Genomic DNA, 10,494 nt, shown 5'->3' with positions numbered 1-10,494 from the left:
GTTGACATGCACCTTGGAGGGATTGGTCAATATACTATGCAAATGAACTGACCATAGCCCGCTATATAAAGGTAGCATCTGAGGTCTACAGAGAGGGGATTCATCAGTCCGTGGCTTTAGTTGGCCAGCCATGCCTTGAAAATTACCAGGAGTATGCTTACATATGCAGCCAGGCCCATCTGAGCGGGAAGACAGAAGACGAAGGAAGAAAAAGAGCGAACAGAGAGAGAGGAGGCAAGGAACTTCCTACAAGAACAACAACATGGGTCAAGGGCTATAACACTGAATACAACAAGAGACCCAGAAGGTGGCTCTGCAGCAGAGCAATCACTGACAGGCCCAGAAGGAGCCCTGTAACTGAGTCCATGGTGACAGCAGAAGCCTGCTACTAGGAATGCAGTTGTGAAAAATGAAACAAACAAAAGTCCTGCTATACTGGTTATGAGCTGGGTCACACAGCAGTAGAGAGGCCAGCATCAGGGAGACCTGTCCTCAGAGGGCCAAGAGGAGGCCTGTCTTCAGGTGGCTGAGAGGACATCTGTCCCCAAGGGGCTGAGAGAGGTCCTGCCCAGCTGAGAAAGGGCATGCTCAGCAGGGAGAAGGGCCTGTTGGCTTACAGGCTGAGAGGAGTAGAGATGTGGGATGTATCCTTCACTTTGGGGAAGCCTTCCAGACTTAACATACATGCTTCCCGATCCTTATCCTGAGTTGTACCTTATTATGTCCGTTATAAACCACTTAACTGTAAGAATGGTCTATGAGTTCTGTGTGGCCATTGCAATGAATTATTGAAACCAGCAGAGAAGCAGAGTGCTATGGAGAAGACAACTAGTGTCAGAAGTGTTTAAAAAAAAAAAATGGTTGGAAAGGAGCAGTGTTTCTGACCTCCACCACATAGGAATCAGCCTTGAGCTGATCTTAATTCTCATGATCACGCTAGAAGTTAGATAGGTTTTGGGGATACTGCTACCATTGTAAGGAGCTCTGGTGGCATGCCTAAGGCATATGACTGCTAACCAGAAGGCTGGTGATTCCAACCCACCAGCCTCTCTGTAGAAGGAAGACTGAGCAATTACTTCCATAAAAATTTACCACCTCAGAAACCCAAATGGGGTCACTATGAGTCAGAATACCATTTTGCAATCATATCTGACAAATATGGGTAGGATATCCACCCAGGGCTGTCTCCAGGGTGTGTTGTTTTCATAATTATATCATTGATGGGAAAAAAAAGTCACTTATGGTTAATGATTAGCATAAAATGTAAAATATGTGAAAATATTTTTCTGGGATCAAAATCTGACTTTATTCAAATTTCCTCCCAATTAGTTAAAGCCTAATGAAAGATGGGGGTGGAGGGAGGGAATGAAGGATAGAGGATTATCTGATCAGGCTCCTCTGAAAAAGGCTAGAGCAACTGGTCAGAAACTTTGTAATGAATTACTGTTCCACCATTGCGAGTTTCATGACCCTGGTCAAGAGATCAAACTTCCATGAGACTCATTTTGTAAAAGTTAATATTGTGGGAAGGATTAAATAAGATCATTTTTCTGAAGCACCTAGCATCATAACTGGAATTTAATAAGCAACATGTAAATGTTAGCTCCATCTGAATAAGTAATAACATAAATCATCTGACATTTTTCAGAACATGGTCACTGAGGTACTACCAGTTGGGATGCTGAGAGGGCAATTTGTTAGTTACCCACCTGTTGAACCATTTATCCCCAAATACATTATTTTGAATTAAATCAGAAAGTTTCAATCTATCTAAGTGATATAGTTGGGAGCTCTGGTGGTGTAGTCCCTAAGGCATTTGACCGCTAACCAGAAAGCTGACAGTTCAAATCCACCAGCCACTCTTCGGAAGGAAACTTGGGCAATCTACTTCCATTGTGATACTGCCTCAGAAACCCAAAGAGGGGTCACTATGAGTTGGATCTGACTCGATGGCAGTGAGTTTGTTTTTTTGGGAAAAGTGATATAATTGAATATGCTTACTGTTGACTGATTTTAGCCAGAAACACTAAATCCACTCTAGACACTGTTATCAGGAGGGGATTTAAGAAAGGGACTTAGATGTTTGTAAAATTTTGGAAGGGATAATAAACCAACCAAGTGCTGCCGACTCAATTCCAACTCCATGTGCTCCAGAGTAGAACTCTATAGTGTCTTCAACAACTGTGATCCTTTAGAAGTAGACCAGGTCTTTCTTCAGAGGTGTGTCTGTGTGGACTTGTATTGCCAACCTTTAGGTTAACAGCTGAGTGCATTAACATTTGCACCACCCAGAGAATTCCTTAGAAGGGCTACCAAAACCCCAAAACAACCCATTACTGTTGAGTTGATTCTAATTCATAGGAACCTCACAGGGCAAAGTGGAACTGCCCTATTGGGTTTTCAAGGCTGTAAATCTCTACAGAAACAAATTGCCACATCTTTCCCCCACAAAGCAGCTGGTGGGTTTGAACCTCTGACTTTTTGGTTAGCAGCTAAGCACTTAACCACAGTGCCACCTGGGCTGCCTTGACTAACTCACTCACTGCTGTTGAGTCAGAACCAACTCATAGTGATGCCTCTTTGGGTTTCTGAGGCAGTATCACTAGGGAAGTAGATTAGAGGACCAAAAATTAGAGTAGATCATCAGTGACCTCAAGAAGTCAGATAGTTGCAGGAGGAATTGCAGGAAGGTGCTACCCTAACCAATTGATTCATAGGAAACTGCCTGGAAACTTTAAGGAAACATCATTCTTCTGCTAGAAACCTACATACCTGGCTACCATGTTGAAAGACTATATTTGCTCTGCTCCATGTTTGATGTGATATGAGTTCCTGTCATTGTTGTGTTGTTGTTGTTATGTGCCATCGAGTTGGACCTGACTCATAGCAACCCCTCCTTGGGTTTCCAAGGCAGCATCTCTACAGAAGTAGATTGCCCAACCTTTCTTCCAAGGAGTAGCTGGTGTTGATAGAATCTAAACAGAACGGGGCCTGGTAACTGTAGTGTCCAGGTGCAGTAGGGGTCCCTAGGTGGCACTAAGGGTTATGCCATTGGCTGCTAACCTAAAGGTTGGCTGTTTGGACCCGCCCAGATGTGACTTGGAAGAAAGGCCTGGTGATCCGCTTCTGAAAGGTCAAGGTTTGAAAACCCTATGGAGCACAGTTCTCTGAAACACATGAGGTCACCATAAGTCAGAATCAAGTACATGGTAAGTGGTAGTGGTGCAAATGCTTAATGCACTCAGCTGCTAACCAAAAGTTTGGTGGTTCAAGTCCACCCACATGTCTTAGAGGGTTTTTTTTTTTACTATTATTTGTAGTTTTCATTGTATAAGTCCTTCATGCCCTGGTTAGATTTATTCCTAGGTATTTTATTCTCTTAGATGCTATTGTCAATGAGTATTACTTTTAAGAACTTGTATTTTTAACATTCTCATAAGTTGTAATCCACTTAACTTCAGTAACATACAAGAAGTTCTATATCTATACCGTTCCTTTCCCCCATATTTTTGTTGTTATAATTAATGATTTCTTTATATTTCATATGCCCTGCAACATTTTAAGGAGCTCTGGTGGCATAGTGGATAAGGCACTTGGCTGTTAACCAGAAGCTCAGCAGTTCAAATCCACCAGCTGCTCTGTGGAAGGAAGATGGGGTGATCTACTTCAGTAAAGATTTATAGCCTCAGAAACCCAATGGGGGGTCACCATGAGTCAGAATTGATTCAGTGGTGACTTTTTTTTTTTAATAACGTTTTATCACCTTTTATATATTTGTTGTTGAAAAATATGAAGGACAAAATATTTAGAATTATCAAGCATGAATACTTTATTACTAGCCCTTATACTCATCCATGCATTTCCCTTTAGTAGGGATCTTTCTCTTACATACAGCTTTAAATTCTAAGGCATTTGACTGCTAAGCAGAAGGCTGGTGGTTCAAGTCCACCAGCCACTACTCAGAAGGAAGACTGGACAATCTACTTCCATAGAGACACCACCTCAGAAACCCAAGGAGGGGTCATTAAGAGTGGGATTGATTCTACAGCAATGAGGGTTTTTTTGTTTGTTTGTTTTGTTTAGTGTCTTTTCTCTTTCATCTGAGCCAGCATTTAGGGGAAGCATAGGCAGACATTCCTCCATTTCAGGAGGAAGAGAAGCTGGCACTCCTCAGAAGTACTGCCAAGAGATGTTTCTTGTTTGTTTCAGATCCCCAATTGCCCTGGGGATGGTTGGAAGACAATTATGTCTAGGGCACAATCCTGTGTCCAATTCTTAGTCCAGCCTCTGGTTCTTTTGGTCTGCTTCTAAGTAGAGTAGACTGTCAGCTCTACAACCATTTTCATTTACTGTGTTTGTTGAAATTGGGCCAAAAATTATCACTTTGAATTCAGATGATTGTAAGGAAAGATTTGTAAACTCAGCATCTTAAGATGACTGCCAAGTGCATTAACATCAATTTGCAAAGCAACCATTCCAGTTACAGCCATCATCTTGAGGGGCTGTGTTTGGCACTCCAGAAATTACTGCAAAACAAAATGAATAGAGCTTTAAGTTTCATAGGTTGGAAAGTTATATAGACTTTTGCTGGCAAAGAAGATGGGTGTTTCTGTTTCCAAATGCCCAATGAATGTGGTCTGGGGGTGGCTTTGGAGCTACATAATTAAGGGTAGAAAAACTGGCTTCAGTCTCCGTGAGCATATCCATGAGTAGGCAGTCCTGGCTAAGGGACAGAGATGTAGTCTTCTTTTCAGCAGCTCTGGAGTGTTAGTACATTGATTCAGAGATTGACACAGTTCTCCCCAGGGTAAGTCCAATGGATGGTCAGCACATGACCATGTAGTTTAGGGCAGTTATCTCTCACCTGCTAACTAGGGTGCTGCAGGACGCTTTGAATGTCCAGGAGGCCAACGTTGACTGGAGCATGCAGTGACTCCTCTTGGCTTCCTGGTACTTCTGCTGGCATAATATTTGCTCAAGCCTCCTTTTCACAGGCCACACTGAGTCTCTGGATGGCAACAAAGGGGAGGGAATTGAGGTAGAGGGAGTCGTGGTATTGGACTGGCTCTTAAAAATTAAATGACTTGCTATTGAGTCAATTCAGACTCATGGTCATTCCAGAGGCTTTTCAGTGGCTGATATATATATATATATATATATATATATATATATATACACACATACACACACATACATATATATATATATTTTAAAGTAGAGAGTTAGGCCTTTCCTCTGAGACACTCTGGCTGGCTGGATTCACTGCCCCAGGTCCTGGAGGTAAAACAGTCCTGGCCTCTGCCTGACAGGATTCCTTGGGTTAAGTGCTCGACTACTAAACAAAAGATTGGCAGTTTGAACTCACTCAGAGGCAGCTCAGGAGAGAGCCCTGGAATTTGCTTCCACAATTTCCAATTTTTGGTTAGTAGCTAAACGTATTAACCTTTTCACAACCCAGGGACTCCTCCATAGGAATTAATCAGTCTTTATATTTGGTCTCAAAACAGGTATGGAATACCTAGACTTAACATCACTTTCCAGCTGGTCTGATGTGGATGGAAATTTTGGGATGAGGTCCAGGTAAGTAGTGCATCTTGGTCCTTGGGCTGAGGGGATTTCTTCTGGATTAGTATGGAACCCTTGGTTTTCACACAACAATCTCTCTGGAAAGATTATACTAGAATCTCCATTTCATAGAATATGTAACCAGCACACAGATCGTTGTCTTGCTGAACATCATTTATTTATTTATTCAGGTCATTTACTCACTCATGCATGAATATTGTGTGCCAAGCACTGGGCTGGTCATGGAAATATAGTGGACAGTAGGGCAGAAAGGATCATGAAGTATCCACCAGTTGTCATCAAATCGATTTCAACTCATGGTCACCCCATGGGTATCAGAGTAGAATTGTGTTCCATAGGGTTTTCAATGGATGTGATCTTTGAGAAGTGGATGCCAGGCTTTCTTCTGAGGTGCCTCTGGGTAGACTTGAACCACAACTATTCAATTAGCAATTGTATATGTTAACCATTTGCACCACCCATGTATTCCTCATCAATTGTACATACCTAGTTATCAAAGCACCCATGCAATCTTAACTATCATAAAGTGCTCAGAATCAAAAGCACAATAGTCTGGGAGAGCAAGTAACTGGGGGCACTAACATGGTCTCAGGGACCAGGGCAGGAGTGATCTTGCCCAGGAAAGGCATCCCTGAGGAGGAAAGAGTTAAGACAAAAGCAGATGAATAGACATTTCCAGAAGGGGCACGGGGGAGATGGTGAAGACTGCTGCGACAGAGAGCACATCATGTGCCAGGCCCCTGAGGAGGAGAATGCACCACCTCTGAGGACCTGGGAAGGTCGATAGAGCTGCAGTGGTGGGAGAGGACTGGCCTGTGGATGATGGAGCTGCAGAGGGCAAGAGTCAAACCCTGCAAGGACACGGAGGCCAGATTGACAAATTGTAGCTGTCCTACAAGGAATGGAACACCGCTAAAAAACTTCAAGGAGAATGACAAGTTCCAATTTGTGATGTTTTAATCATTATTACTTTGTGCCAAAGGGGCAGGGAGGCCACATCTTCTGACCTCTTCTAACCCCACAAGAAGAAGACAGAATTACCATCAATAGCCCAAGGCCTGTTCCTGTGAAGCCAGACATGCTGCCTCCCTCCAGCCCTTTCATCAACCCTGACACCAACCATTCCTCACACAGCACCCACCACCTCTCTGCTGGGTTCAATAATTCACTGCAGTGGCCACACAGAACTCACAGATTATGGGGTTTATTAGGGAAAAACCAGGCTACAATTAAAGTTCAGGAACAATGCTCAGTCTCTCTCAGCCCGCCATCTCTCAGCCAACAGTCTCTCTCAGTCTCTCTCTCAGCAGTGCATGTCTCTCTCAGCAGTGCATGTCTCTCGGTGTCTCTCTCAGTAGTGTGTGTCTCTCGGTGTCTCTCTCTCAGCAGCACATGTTGTCAGAAGGGACCAATCCCTGGAGAAGGACATCATGCTTGGTAAAATAACCAAACTCACTGCCATTGAGTTGATTCAACTCATAGCAACCCCTCCTTGGTTTTCCAAGGCAGTACCTCTACGGAAGTAGATTGCCCAGTCTTGGTAGGTTTGAACCACCAGCCTTCTGGTTAGCAGTTAAATGCCTCAGACACTATGCCACCAGAGTTTGCAAACCTTTGGTAAAGTAGAACGTCAAGGAAAAAGAGGAAGGACCTCAATGAAATGAATTGACACAGTGGCTACAACCACGGGCTCAGGCATAGCAATAATTGTAAGGATGATGCAGGACCAGGCAGTGTTTCGTTCTGTTGTGCATAGAGTTGGACCAGGTTGATGGCATCTAACAACAACAACCACAACACCACTGCCCCAGGTCCTGGAAGTAAAACAGTCCTGGCCTCTGCCTGACAGGATTCCTTGGGTGACACAAAAGGTTAAGTGCTCGACTACTAAACAAAAGATTGGCAGTTTGAACTCACCCAGAGGCAGCTCAGGAGAGAGCCCTGGAATCTGCTTCTACAATTTCATAGCCTTGAAAACCCTGAAGAGCACATTTTACCCTGCAGGTGCCATGATTCAGAATCGTCCCACGTCAACTGGTGTGGTTTGGTTCTGCCTTAACATGAGATCCCATTCTCATGGGAAAGCCAGGAGAGAACACAGCCAATTAGCTGTAAGAGAGTGTCTAAGAGTCACAGCATGCATGAGGCTGTGAGCACAGAGAGCCAAGGGGATGGCCCAGGGAGTGAGGGCAGGGAACACTCCACTGAGAAGGCGCCATGGAATATAAAAGCCTCTCTCCTATGTTGAGGCTTGAGCAGGACATTTCTGTGTGTTTTCTGCTAACAAGAGATGGAATGGGGAAAAAAAAAAAAAAAAAAAGCATGCCCTGAGTTTCAGCATATGGCTTTTGAAATCAACCCTGAACTAAGCTATGCCTTTATCTCAATCTGAATATCCATGCATTTAAATAACAGTACTAGTAGGGGGATTTCATTTGGGGATGCAGAGGGGGCAGAGGTGAAAGGTTAGTCTTGAGACTGGGCAGTAGGAGAATCTGACAGTTACCTAACATGGTGGAATGTTACGCATCCTGTGGGTGTGCTTCTGCTGTGAACTCTATCAGCATTTCTTATGCAGAAGCCTAGGCGATCCAACCCAAGGAGTTGATTTTAAAATAAAGGTTATAAAAAATGGTAAGGCCCCAGAGACACTTTACATGTATTTCTAAAGCCAAGAGACTGTCAGCTTGGGCCATGGGGTCAGAACCCGGCTTCCAGGGACAAGCTGGCTTATTTATTTCAAGTGAGACTGGGAATTGCCTGTTCTATATTTCCTGAGCTGAAGCTGCTCCGGTCACTAGTAAGACCTCATTTACCCATCAAGTCTTTGTGGGCAGATGGAAAATGGGAAAAATCGATTAGAGACAGTGCTGTTGCTTTTGTCTATGGAGTACCAAGGGGCCAGGTTCAGTTTTCTCTCCAACTAAATTGAAAAGTTATCTGAGATAGCTTATCCAACATTTAAGATATGCCCCAAACTAATAATGACCAATGTTCTCCCATACTTGACTCTCACTCTTGTCTTTTTTTTTTCTTAGTTGATGGAATTGCCCACTTGCCCAGCCTCAAAAACACTGAGTTATGTTCTACCTTTTCTCAGCAGGACGTCTGGTTACCAAGTCTAATGGGTTGAATCATGCCCCTACACACAACAATAAATGCTGAAGTCCTATTCTCTGTACTTGCAAACATGATGGTGTTTGGGAGACACAGGACCTTTCTTTGAAGATGTTTCACTTAAGTCATACCAGAGTAGGGGGTCCTAGCCTTAATGCCCTCTGGGTGGTGTCTTATACAAGTAGAGACAGACACAGAGAGTCACACATATAGAAGAAGCATGTCCTGATTCTCCCACAAGCCAACGAACACAAAGAAATGTCAAGGGTATGCACGACCACCACCCATCTGCCACTGGAGGTATGCACGTTGCTGTGATTCTGAACAGGTTTCAGCAGAGCTTCCTGACTAAGACAGACTAGGAAGAAAGGCCTGGTGATCTGCTCCTGAAAATCAGCCAGTGAAAACCCTAAGGATCACAACAGTGTTCTCTACAAGCATCCGTGAGAATGGTGGAGACTGGGCAGCATTTCATTCTGTTGTGTGTGGGGTCACCATGAGTCAAGTGCAAACTCTGCAAACAATACCAACAACAGAGAAGCTGAAAAAGACAGGGCAGGATTTTCCTCTAGAGCCAACACAGAGACAGTATAGTCCTGCTGATTTCTGAATTTAGACTTCTGGTCCCCAGAATTGTGAGACAACAAACCCCTGCTCTTTAAAGCCACTCACTTTGTGGTATTTTGTTATGACAGCCCTAGGAAAACAAGACACCAAGTCCAAATGAATCACCTCCCCGTCTCTCCAAGACCTATACTCTCTCTCCTACAGACAATTATGCAACTTTAGTCATTCCCCCTCCAAGTCATTGTTCTACACCTCTGTGTTACCAGAATCCTTTCATAACCATCCTGGATGTAAAGACTGTGTTCATCTCCCTTTGTTTATGATAAATAGTCACAGCTCATCAGCACTGCTTATAAGACCCTCCCCAAGTTTGCTACAGCTCACCCTTCAAGTCTCTCTTCTACCATCGTCCCTCTGGCCTGCTTCCTTTGCTGTAGTTAAAGGACTTGCTCCTTTCTCTCCTGCCTACACTTGCTTCCTTGTGCCTGGCCCTTTAACTATTGTTTCCCAGGCTGAAAATGTTTCCTCCATCCTTCCCCTACAGAGCAGGCTCCACCTTTATAGTAGAATTAGGTGGAGGTAAGAGTGCTTGCTGAAAGGGAGGATGACTTGAAGCACTTACTGATGAAGATCAAATACTTTAGCCTTCAGTATGGATTATACTCATCATAAAGAAAACAAAAAATCCCCACAACTGGACCAATAAGCAACATCACAATAAATGATTGAAGTTGTCAAGGATTTCATTTTACTTGGCTCCACAATCAACACCCGCAGAAGCAGCAGTCAAGAAATCAGATGTCATGTCACATGGGGCAAGTCTGCTGCAAAAGACCTCTTTAAAGTGCTGAAGAGCAAAGATCTCACTTTGAAGGCAAAGATGCACCTAACCCAAGCCATTATTTTCAATCACCTCATAAGCATGTGAGAGCTGGTCAATGAATAAGGAAGACCAAAGAAGAGCTGATGCTTTTGAGTTGTGGTGCTGGCGAAGAATACTGAAAGTACCATGGACTACCAGAACTAACAAATCTGTCCTGGAAGAAGTGCAGCCAGAATGCTCCTTGGAAGCGAGAATGGCCAGATGTCATCTGACATGTTATTACCTGCAAAAACGGCAAGGAGGCCACATGTTCTGACCTCCTCTAACCCTCCAAGAGGAAGACAGGATTACCAGCAGTAACCCAAGGCCTATTCCTGCCAGGCCAGACATGCTGCCTCCCC

This window comes from Orycteropus afer, unplaced genomic scaffold (assembly GCF_000298275.1).
Source record: "Orycteropus afer afer isolate SDZICR_OR568_19922 unplaced genomic scaffold, OryAfe1.0 scaffold00006, whole genome shotgun sequence".
Classification (NCBI taxonomy): Eukaryota; Metazoa; Chordata; class Mammalia; order Tubulidentata; family Orycteropodidae; genus Orycteropus; species Orycteropus afer.
This window is presented reverse-complemented; position numbering follows the sequence as displayed.